The sequence below is a fragment of the Lolium perenne genome, chromosome 6 (assembly GCF_019359855.2).
Source record: "Lolium perenne isolate Kyuss_39 chromosome 6, Kyuss_2.0, whole genome shotgun sequence".
In the NCBI taxonomy this organism is placed as follows: Eukaryota; Viridiplantae; Streptophyta; class Magnoliopsida; order Poales; family Poaceae; genus Lolium; species Lolium perenne.
The window spans coordinates 8160381-8173543 of record NC_067249.2 but is presented as its reverse complement, the minus strand read 5'-3'; positions in this window follow the sequence as shown (position 1 = coordinate 8173543).

The window sequence follows — 13163 nt, the reverse complement described above, 5'->3', positions numbered from 1 at the left end:
TCGCGACGGTAGCATTATAAGATGATCCCTCACTAAAATCTCAAGATAATAAAGTGTTCATCCTTAGTAGCACCGTTGCCAAGTCTTGTCGTTTCAAGCACCTCGTGATGATCGGGTGTGATAGATTCAATAAGTACATATGACGGGTGCAAGACAGCTTTGCACATGCGGATACTAAGGTGGCCTTGACGAGCCTAGCATGTACGGAGACATGGTCTCGGAACACGTGATACCGAAAGGTAGAGCATGACTCAGATGGTTGATATGATGAACACTTTGAGTGTTCGCCATTGAAATCACACCTTTTCTCGTGATGATCGGGTTTAGGTGCGGTGGATTTGGTTCGTGTGATCACTAAGACAATGCGAGGGATATTGTTTTGAGTGGGAGTTCACTTAGGTTTTTAATTATGTTGAATTAAAATTTGAACTAAATTTGTCATAAACTTAGTCTAAACTATTGCAAATATATGTTGTAGAGATGGCGTCCCCAATCAATTTTAATCGGTTCCTAGAGAAAGAGAAACTTAAGAGCAACGGTAGCAACTTCACCGATCGGTTCCGTCATGTGAGGATCTTCCTCTCGGCGGAAATCTGCAATTTGTGCTTGATGCACCGCTAGGTGACCCTCCCGCAGAAGATGAATCCGATGAAGTAAAAGCTGTTTACGCAACTCGGAAAACTCGGTACTCTCAAGTTCGGTGTGCCATCCCGTGCGATCCTGGAATCCGATCTTCAAAAACGTTTTGAGCACCATGATCCTCATGAGTTGATGAATGAGCCGAAAGCTATATTCGAGACTCATGCGGCCGTGGAATGCTATGAAGCATCGAAACATTTCTTCATTGTATGATGGAAGAAGGCAGCTCCGTTAGTGAGCACATGCTCGCCATGACCGGCATGCGAAGAAACTCGATGACTTGGGAATAGTGATTCCTAACAGATCGGGGATTAATCGTGTCCTTCAATCACCGCCACCAAGTTACAAGAACTTTGTGATGAACTACAATATGCGAGAACATGAACAAGGAGTTACCTGAACTTTTTGGCATGCTAAAAGCTGCTGAGATTGAGATCAAGAAAGAGCACCAAGTGTTGATGGTCAACAAGACCACCGGTTTCAAGAAACAGGGGCAAGTCTAAGGGAAAATTCAAGAAGGGTGGCAAGAAAGCTGTCACGCCTCCTATGAAACCTAAGAACGGCCCTAAGCCCGATGCTGAGTGCTATTATCGCAAGGAGAAGGGACACCGGAAGCGTAATTGCTCCAAGTATCCGGCTGATCCGAAGAGCGGCCTTGTCAAGAAGAAGAAAGAAGGTATATTTGATATACATGTTATAGATGTTCATTTCACCGGTTCTCGTTCTAGTACTGGTATTTGATACCGGTTCGGTTGCTCATATTTGTAACTCGAAACAGGAACTAAAGAATAAACGACAACCTGCGAAAGATGAAGTGACGATGCGCGTTGGAAACGGATCCAAGGTCAATGTGATCGCAGTCGGCACACTTCCTCTACATCTACCTTCGGGATTAGTTTTAAGCCTAAATAATTGCTATTATGTACCTGCGTTGAGCATGAACATTATATCCGGATCTTGTTTAATGAAAGACTGTTATTCATTCAAGTGCGAGAATAATGGTTGTTCTATTTTTATGAATAATATCTTTTATGGTCGAGCACCACAAAAGAATGGCTTATTTGTTAGATCTCGATAGTAGTGATACGCACATACATAACATTGATGCTAAGCGAATTAAACTTAATGATAATTCTACTTATATGTGGCACTGCTGTCTTGGTCATATTGGAGTGAAACGCATGAAGAAACTCCATACCGATGGATTACTTGAATCACTTGACTTTGAGTCACTTGATAGATGCGAAGCATGTCTAATGGGAAAAATGACAAAGACTCCATTTTCGGTATGATGGAGCGAGCTCTTGACTTATTGGAAATCATACATACCGATGTATGTGGACCAATGAGCGTAGCATCGCGCGGTGGTTATCGTTATGTTCTAACCTTCACAGATGATCCGAGTAGATATGGGTATATCTATTTCATGAAACATAAATCCGAAACTTTCGAGAAGTTTAAGGAATTTCAAAGTGAAGTAGAAAATCAACGTAACAAGAAGATCAAATTTCTACGATCTGATCGTGGAGGTGAATATCTGAGTTATGAGTTTGGCATGCATTTAAAGAAATGCGGAATACTTTCACAATTGACACCGCCGGAACACCTCAACGAAACGGTGTGTCCGAACGTCGTAATCGAACTCTCTTAGATATGGTTCGTAGTATGATGTCTCTTACTGATTTGCCGTTATCATTTTGGAGTTATGCATTAGAGACAGCCGCATTCACTTTAAATAGAGCACCATCAAAATCCGTAGAAACGACACCGTATGAATTATGGTTTAATAAGAAACCTAAGCTGTCGTTCCTGAAAGTTTGGGGTTGCGAAGCCTATGTAAAGAAGTTACAACCGGACAAGCTAGAACCCAAAGCGGAGAAATGCGTCTTCATAGGATACCCTAAGGAAACTATAGGGTACACTTTCTATCACAGATCCGAAGGCAAAATCTTTGTTGCTAAGAACGGAACCTTTCTTGAGAAAGAATTTCTCACTAAAGAAGTGACTGGAAGAAAAGTAGAACTCGATGAGATTGATGAATCTATACTCGTTGATCAGTAGCGCGATCCGGAAGTTGTACTGTACCGCCTACACCTGCAACGAGAGGAAGCTAATGATAATGATCATGAAACTTCGAACAAGGAAACTACTGAACCTCGTAGATCGACAAGGGAACGTGCCACACCTGAATGGTATGCTCCTGGTCTAACTGTCATGATTGTGGATAACAATGATGAGGACCCCGCGACCTATGAAGAAGCGATGATGAGCCCAGATTCCAACAAAGGGCAAGAAGCCATGAAATCCGAAATGGGATCCATGTATGATAACAAAGTATGGACTTTGGTAGACTTACGATAGCCGTAAGGCTGTCGAGAATAAATGGATCTTCAAGAGAAAAAGCAGATCTTGATGGTAATATTATCGTCTATAAAGCTCGACTTGTCGCAAAGGGTTTCCGACAAATTCAAGGAGTTGACTACGATGAGACATTCTCACCGTAAGCGAAGCTAAAATCTGTGAGGATTTTGTTAGCAATAGCTGCATTTTTCGATTATGAGATTTGGCGAGATGGATGTCAAAACGGCGTTCCTTAATGGAGACATTGAGGAAGAGTTGTATATGGTACAACCCAAAGGTTTTGTCGATCCTAAAAATGCTGACAAAGTATGCAAACTTCAGCGTTCAATCTATGGACCGAAGCAAGCATCAAGAAGTTGGAACCGACGCTTTGATAAGGTGATCAAAGACTTCGGGTTTATACGGTGTCATGGAGAGGCCTGTATTTACAAGAAAGTGAGTGGGAGCTCTGTAGCATTCCCGATATTATATGTAGATGACATATTATTGATCGGGAATGATATAGAACTATTAAGCAGTGTTAAGGGTTATTTGAATAATAGTTTTTCAATGAAAGACCTTGGTGAAGCATCGTATATATTAGGCATCAAGATTTATAGAGATAGATCAAGACGCCTAATAGGGCTATCACAGAGTACATATCTGGACAAGATTCTAAAGAAGTTTAGAATGGACGAAACTAAGAAAGGGTTCTTACCTATGTTACTGTGCAAGGTATTGAGTAAAACTCAAGGACCTACTACGGCGAAGAAAGAGAAAGGATGAGTAACATCCCCTATGCTTCGGCAGTAGGCTCTATTATGTATGCCATGCTATGTACAAGACCGGATATAGCACATGTCGTTAGTTTGACTAGCAGATATCAAAGTGATCCAGGAATGGAACATCGGACAGCGGTCAAGAATATCTGAAGTACTTGAAAAGAACTAAGGATATGTTTCTTTGTTATGGAGGTGACCAAGAGCTCGTTGTAACAAGTTACACCGATGCAAGTTGGAACAACGATCCCGATGACTCTAAGTCACAATCTGGGTACGTGTTTATATTGAATGGTGCTGCGATAAGCTGGGCAAGCTCGAAGCGACACGGTGGCGAAGTCTTCAACGAGAATCGTAGTACATAGCGGCTTTCAGAGGCTTCATCGAAGCGGTATGGATGAAGAGGTTCATTGTAGAGCTCGGTGTGGTTCCTAGTGCATTGGACCCATTAATCATTTATCGTGATAACATGGGTGCCATCGCCAATGCACAAGAGCCAAGGTCACACAAGAGGCTGAAGCATATCAAGCTGCGTTACCACTCGATTCGCGAGTACATCGAAGATGGAGAAGTAAAGATTTGCAAAGTACACACCGATCCGAATGTAGCAGATCCGTTGACTAAAGCTCTCCCTAGGGCAAAGCATGACCAACACCGAGAATGCCATGGGTGTTAGGTATATTACAATGTAATCTAGATTATTGACTCTAGTGCAAGTGGGAGACTGAAGGAGATATGCCCTAGAGGCAATAATAAAGTGGTTATTATTTATATCTTTATGTTTATGATAAATGTTTATATATCATGCTAGAATTGTATTAACCGAAACATTAGTACATGTGTGATATGTAGACAAACAAGAAGTCCCTAGTATGCCTCTTAAACTAGCTTGTTGATTAATAGATGATTAGTTTCATAATCATGAACATTGGATGTTATTAATAACAAGGTTATATCATTGTGTGAATGATGTAATGGACACACCCAATTAAGCGTAGCATAAGATCTCGTCATTAAGTTATTTGCTATAAGCTTTCGATACATAGTTACCTAGTCCTTATGACCATGAGATCATGTAAATCACTTATACCGGAAAGGTACTTTGATTACACCAAACACCACTGCGTAAATGGGTGGCTATAAAGGTGGGATTAAGTCTCAGGACAGTATGAGTTGAGGCATCTGGATCAACAAGTGGGATTTGTCCATCCCGATGACGGATAGATATACTCTGGGCCCTCTCGGTGGAATGTCGTCTAATGTCTTGCAAGCATATGAATGTGTTCATAAGAGACCACATACCACGGTCCGAGTCATGGGTACTTGTCGGGGGACGAGGTTGAACAAGGTATAGAGTGATACCGAAGATCAAACCTCGGACAAGTAAAATATCGCGAGACAAAGGGAATTGGTAATATATGTGTATGGTTCATTCGATCACTAAAGTCATCGTTGAATATGTGGGAGCCATTATGGATCTCCAGATCCCGCTATTGGTTATTGGTCGGAGAGAGTACTCAACCATGTCCGCATAGTTCTCGAACCGTAGGGTGACACACTTAAAGTTGGATGTTGAAATGGTAGCACTTGAATTATGGAATGGAGTTCGAATATTTGTTCGGAGTCCGTGATTAGATACCGGACATCAAGAGGAGTTGCGGTATGGTCAGGAGAATAAGATTCATATATAGGATGTCATTTTATGTGAAATAAAATGTCGCGGAAGGTTCTATGGAAGGTTCTAGAAGGTTCTAGAAAAGTCCGGAAGAAACCACCAAGGAAGGTGGAGTCCACAAGGGACTCCACCTCCATGGCCGGCCAGCCCTAGTGGGGGTGGAGTCCCAAGTGGACTCCACCATAGGGGGCCGGCCACCCCCCACATGGGAGGTGGGAATCCCACCTTTGGGTGGGAGTCCTAGTTGGGCTAGGTTTCCCCCTCCTATGGAAGGTTTTGGTTTCGGGTCTTATTCGAAGACTTGGACACCAACACTTGGGATCCACCTATATAATGAGGGGCCAAGGGAGGGGGCCGGCCACCCCTAGACCATAAGCTGGCCGCCCCCCTTGAGTGGCCGGCCACCCCCTCCCAAACCCTAGCTTTGCTCCTCCACTTCATATTGCCCGCGTAGCTTAGCGAAGCTCCGCCGGACTTCTACACCGCCACCGACACCACGCCGTCGTGCTGTCGGATTCAAGAGGAGCTACTACTTCCGCTGCCCGCTGGAACGGGGAGGTGGACGTCGTCTTCATCAACAACCGAACGTGTGACCGAGTACGGAGGTGCTGCCCGTTCGTGGCGCCGGAACCGATCGTGATCAAGATCTTCTACGCGCTTTTGCAAGCGGCAAGTGATCGTCTACCGCAGCAACAAGAGCCTCATCTTGTAGGCTTTGGAATCTCTTCAAGGGTGAGACTCGATACCCCCTCGTTGCTACCGTCTTCTAGATTGCATCTTGGCTTGGATTGCGTGTTCGCCGTAGGAAAATTTTTGTTTTCTATGCAACGTTATCCTACATGGCGTAGGATGCTCGAGCGCGTGGCGTCCTGGCGCGGCCAGAGCGCGGTCACCGCGTGCACGGGCGTGTACTGGCACGTTTTGGACGAGCTCGTTCCGGCCAATGCCGTGCCTTGGCGATGCTTGGCTGTGTACGGTGAGGTTCCTTGAGTTGCAGGGAGGCTCCAGGACAAGGAGATGGGGCGAGATGGTGGCCAGAGGGAAAGTGAGGAGTGGTGGCCAAAGGTGGCCGGCATGGTACGGTGGTGAGCTCCTCTCTCCATCTTTCCACTTTAATCGGCCAGGGCAGGTACCAAACTTGATGCAGGGGATGCAGGAGGGTATAATGATCACAAGTTAAAGGGGTTTAGGCAAGAAACCAGAGGGTAATAGAGTGTAACACAAAAATGAAACTATGCCTGCCAAGTGTTCGATCATATGGCCGCATGAACATTTTGGATGAATTTTGGAAATCTTTTTGGTACAACTCATTCATATAATTAATGTGTTGGAATGGTGGTGGTTGTGTTCAATTTGGAGTTGTTTTGCAAAGTTTCAAATTTGAGGTCATCTTCTCTTTATTTCAGCATCACTACTTGTCACCTTGCTACTGGTCAACCTAGTGAACTCTATCCCTGGTGGTCAACATCAAAGTTACTCACCTTGACATGGTCTTGGATGACATGGCTTTGGTTGACCAAGTTTAGTTTAAGAGTTGAGAGAACCAGGGGGGTAAAGTAGTGAAGAAAATATTTTTGGGCCAAATGACCATTATCATATGTATGAAGAAATTTTGATTTCCTTGAGTTTGATTCTTGATCCAAGGATGCAATTGTGTTAGTTTATCATATCTAAGTATTTTACAAGCAAGGGAGCAAGCAATTATGGCCTAGGGTGAAGATTTGCAATTTGGCATATTGTGTATGTAAGTGAAGTATGGGTTTTTCCCATTTTCTTCATTTCTCCTCAAACTAGGGTTTGATCAACTTTGTTAGGGTTCAAATAGCAATTGATAAACATGCTAACACTCATCATGGCAATTGCATAAAAGAAAATCACTCAAATGCATGAATCTATATGTGGCACTATATGCATAGAAAAAGTTTTTGTTAATTGCAAATTTTGAGTTTGGGAAATTTTCTTTCTTGTTTATTGTTGTTGAAACTTGGGATGTTACAAACCCTTCCCCCTTACAAAAGATCTCGTCCCGAGATCTGAGAAAACTAGGTACTAAAGAGATCTGGGTACTCAGTCCTCATAAAGTCTTCTCTCTCCCAAGTGGCTTCTTCTTCGGTGTGGTTACTCCATTGGATCTTATGATGGCATGTCACTCCAGAAATTATCTGTGTTATCGTTTTACCTGCTCGGGACGAGCAGAACTAAGCTTGGGGATGCTGATACGTCTCCGACGTATCGATAATTTCTTATGTTCCATGCCACATTATTGATGTTATCTACATGTTTTATGCACACTTTATGTCATATTCGTGCATTTTCTGGAACTAACCTATTAACAAGATGCCGAAGTGCCGCTTCTTGTTTTCGCTGTTTTTGGTTTCAGAAATCCTAGTAAGGAAATATTCTCGGAATTGGACGAAATCAAAGCCCAGGGGCCTATTTTTCCACGGAGCTTCCAGAAGACCGAAGAACACACGAAGTGGGGCCACGAGGTGGCGACACCACGTGGCGGCGCGGCCCAGGGGGCCCGCGCCGCCCTATGGTGTGGCCCCCTCGTGCGGCCCCGACTCTGCCCTTCCGCCTACAAATAGCCTCCGTGACGAAAACCCCCGTACCGAGAACCACGATACGGAAAACCTGCCAGAGACGCCGCCGCCGCTGATCCCATCTCGGCGGATCCAGGAGATCGCCTCCGGCACCCTGCCGGAGAGGGGAATCATCTCCCGGAGGACTCTACGCCGCCATGGTCGCCTCCGGTGTGATGAGTGAGTAGTCTACCCCTGGACTATGGGTCCATAGCAGTAGCTAGATGGTTGTCTTCTCCCCATTGTGCTATCATTGTCGGATCTTGTGAGCTGCCTAACATGATCAAGATCATCTATCTGTAATTCTATATGTTGCGTTTGTTGGGATCCGATGAATAGAGAATACTTGTTATGTTGATTATCAAAGTTATGCTTATGTGTTGTTTATGATCTTGCATGCTCTCCGTTACTAGTAGATGCTCTGGCCAAGTAGATGCTTGTAACTCCAAGAGGGAGTACTTATGCTCGATAGTGGGTTCATGCCTGCATTGACACAGGACGATGTGAGAAAGTTCTAAGGTTGTGTTGTGCTGTTGCCACTAGGGATAAAACATTGATGCTATGTCTAAGGATGTAGTTGTTGATTACATTACGCACCATACTTAATGCAATTGTCTGTTGCTTGCAACTTAATACCGGGAGGGTTCGGATGATAACTTTGAAGGTGGACTTTTTAGGCATAGATGCAGTTGGATGGCGGTCTATGTACTTTGTCGTAATGCCCAATTAAATCTCACTATACTCATCATGATATGTATGTGCATTGTCATGCTCTCTTTATTTGTCAATTGCCCAACTGTAATTTGTTCACCCAACATGCTGTTCGTCTTATGGGAGAGACACCTCTAGTGAACTGTGGACCCCGGTCCAATTCTCTTTACTGAAATACAATCTCTTGCCAATACTTGTTCTCTTGTTTTCTGCAAACAATCATCTTCCACACAATACGGTTAACTCTTTGTTACAGCAAGCCGGTGAGATTGACAACCTCACTGTTTCGTTGGGGCAAAGTACTTTGGTTGTGTTGTGCAGGTTCCACGTTGGCGCCGGAATCCCTGGTGTTGCGCTCGCACTACATCTCGCCGCCATCAACCTTCAACGTGCTTCTTGGCTCCTCCTGGTTCGATAAACCTTGGTTTCTTTCGAGGAAAACTTGCTGCTGTGCGCATCATACGTTCCTCTTGGGGTTGCCCAACGAACGTGTGAAATACACGCCATCAAGCTCTTTTTCTGGCGCCGTTGCCGGGGAGATCAAGACACGCTGCTAGGGGAGTCTCCACTTCTCAATCTCTTTACTTTGTTTTTGTCTTGCTTAGTTTTATTTACTACTTTGTTTGCTGCACTAAATCAAAATACAAAAAAATTTAGTTGCTAGTTTTACTTTATTTGCTATCTTGTTTGCTATATCAAAAACACAAAAAAATTAGTTTACTTGCATTTACTTTATCTAGTTTGCTTTATTTACTGTTGCTAAAATGGCCAACGCTGAAAATACTAAGTTGTGTGACTTCACAACCACAAATAATAATGATTTCTTATGCACACCTATTGCTCCACCTGCTACTACAGCAGAATTCTTTGAAATTAAACCTGCTTTTACTAAATCTTGTTATGCGAGAGCAATTTTCTGGTGTTAGTTCTGATGATGCTGCTGCCCATCTTAATAATTTTGTTGAACTATGTGAAATGCAAAAATATAAAGATGTAGATGGTGACATTATTAAACTAAAATTGTTCCCTTTCTCATTAAGAGGAAGAGCTAAAGATTGGTTGCTATCTCTGCCTAAGAATAGTATTGATTCATGGACTAAATGCAAGGATGCTTTTATTGGTAGATATTATCCCCCTGCTAAAATTATATCTTTGAGGAGTAGCATAATGAATTTTAAACAATTAGATACTGAACATGTTGCTCAAGCTTGGGAAAGAATGAAATCTCTGGTTAAAAATTGCCCAACCCATGGACTGACGACTTGGATGATCATCCAAACCTTCTATGCAGGACTAAATTTTTCTTCACGGAATTTATTGGATTCAGCTGCTGGAGGTACCTTTATGTCCATCACTCTTGGTGAAGCAACAAAGCTTCTTGATAATATGATGATCAACTACTCTGAATGGCACACGGAAAGAGCTCCACAAGGTAAGAAGGTAAATTCTGTCGAAGAAACCTCTTCCTTGAGTGATAAGATTGATGCTATTATGTCTATGCTTGTGAATGATAGGACTAATATTGATCCTAATAATGTTCCATTAGCTTCATTGGTTGCACAAGAAGAACATGTTGATGTAAACTTCATTAAAAATAATAATTTCAACAACAATGCTTACCGGAACAATTCTAGTAACAACTATAGGCCATATCCTTATAATAATGGCAACGGCTATGGTAATTCTTATGGAAATTCTTACAACAATAATAGGAATTCACCCCCTGGACTTGAAGCCATGCTTAAAGAATTTATTAGTACACAAACTGCTTTTAACAAATCTGTTGAAGAAAAGCTTGGGAAAATTGATATACTTGCTTCTAAAGTCGATAGTCTTGCTGCTAATGTTGATCTTTTGAAATCAAAAGTTTTGCCTAATGAGAATCATCATAATAAAATTACTACTACAGCAAATGCCATTCAAGTTAGAATTAATGAGAATATAAGATTAATGGCTGAACTGCGTGCTAGGTGGGATAGAGAAGAAAATGAAAAACTAGCTAAAGAGAAGAATATAGCTAAAGTTTGGACTATTACCACCACTAGTAATGCTAATGCTACACATGTTGCTGCACCTTCTACTCATACTAATAAAAGAATTGGTGTTAGCAATGTTTCCACTTCTAATGCAAAGCGCGAAAAAGCGCTCGAAACTGCTAAAGCTCGCTGAAACTGTGATAAAGCTGCTGAAATTTTTTCCAACATTGTGGATGATGATCCCATTGCTTTAGATTATAATGGTTTGAATTTTGATGATTGCCACATCTCTGAAGTTATAAAGTTCTTGCAAAAACTTGCTAAAAGTCCTAATGCTAGTGCTATAAATTTGGCTTTCACGCATCATATTACAAATGCCCTCATAAAAGCTAGAGAAGAGAAACTAGAGCGTGAAGCCTCTATTCCTAAAAAGCTAGAGGATGGTTGGGAACCCATCATTAAGATGAAGGTTAAAGATTTTGATTGTAATGCTTTATGTGATCTTGGTGCAAGTATTTCTGTTATGCCTAAGAAAATTTATAATATGCTTGACTTGCCACCGCTGAAAAATTGTTATTTGGATGTTAATCTTGCTGATCATTCTACAAAGAAACCTTTGGGTAAAGTTGATAATGTTCGCATTACCATTAACAATAACCTGGTTCCCGTTGATTTTGTTGTCTTGGATATTGAATGCAATGCATCTTGTCCCATTATATTGGGAAGACCTTTTCTTGAACTGTTGGTGCTACCATTGATATGAAGGAAGGTAATATAAAATATCAATTTCCTCTCAAGAAAGGTATGGAACACTTCCCTAGAAAGAGAATGAAGGTACCTTTTGATTCTATTATGAGAACAAATTATGATGTTGACACTTCATCTCTTGATAATACTTGATGCACACTTTCTGCGCCTAGCTGAAAGGCGTTAAAGAAAAGCGCTTATGGGAGACAACCCATGTTTTTACCTACAGTACTTTGTTTTTATTTTGTGTCTTGGAAGTTGTTTACTACTGTAGCAACCTCTCCTTATCTTAGTTTTGTGTTTTGTTGTGCCAAGTTAAGCCGTTGATAGAAAAGTAAGTACTAGATTTGGATTACTGCACAGTTCCAGATTTCTTTGCTGTCACGAATCTGGGTCCACCTCCCTGTAGGTAGCTCAGAAAATTAAGCCAATTTACGTGCATGATCCTCAGATATGTATGCAACTTTCATTCAATTTGAGCATTTTCATTTGAGCAAGTCTGGTGCCATTTTAAAATTCGTCAATACGAACTGTTCTGTTTTGACAGATTCTGCCTTTTATTTCGCATTGCCTCTTTCGCTATGTTGGATGAATTTCTTTGATCCACTAATGTCCAGTAGCATTATGCAATGTCCAGAAGTGTTAAGAATGATTGTGTCACCTCTGAATATGTCAATTTATAATGTGCACTAACCCTCTAATGAGTTGTTTCGAGTTTGGTGTGGAGGAAGTTTTCAAGGATCAAGAGAGGAGTATGATGCAACATGATCAAGGAGAGTGAAAGCTCTAAGCTTGGGGATGCACCCGGTGGTTCACCCCTGCATATATCAAGAAGACTCAAGCGTCCAAGCTTGGGGATGCTCAAGGCATCCCCTTCTTCATCGACAACATTATCAGGTTCCTCCCCTGAAACTATATTTTTATTCCATCACATCTTATGTGCTTTTTCTTGGAGCGTCGGTTTGTTTTTGTTTTTGTTTTGTTTGAATAAAATGGATCCTAGCATTCACTTTATGGGAGAGATACACGCTCCGCTGTAGCATATGGACAAGTATGTCCTTGGTTTCTACTCATAGTATTCATGGCGAAGTTTCTCCTTCGTTAAATTGTTATATGGTTGGAATTGGAAAATGATACATGTAGTAATTGCTATAAATGTCTTGGGTAATGTGATACTTGGCAATTGTTGTGCTCATGATTAAGCTCTTGCATCATATGCTTTGCACCCATTAATGAAGAAATACATAGAGCATGCTAAAATTTGGTTTGCATATTTGGTTTCTCTAAGGTCTAGATAATTTCTAGTATTGAGTTTGAACAACAAGGAAGACGGTGTAGAGTCTTATAATGTTTTCAATATGTCTTTTATGTGAGTTTTGCTGCACCGGTTCATCCTTGTGTTTGTTTCAAATAAGCCTTGCTAGCCTAAACCTTGTATCGAGAGGGAATACTTCTCATGCATCCAAAATACTTGAGCCAACCACTATGCCATTTGTGTCCACCATACCTACCTATGCTACATGGTATTTTCCGCCATTCCAAAGTAAATTGCTTGAGTGCTACCTTTAAAATTCCATCATTCACCTATGCAATATATAGCTCATGGGACAAATAGCTTAAAAACTATTGTGGTATTGAATATGTAATTATGCACTTTATCTCTTATTAAGTTGCTTGTTGTGCGATAACCATGTTTCTTGGGGAACGCCATCAA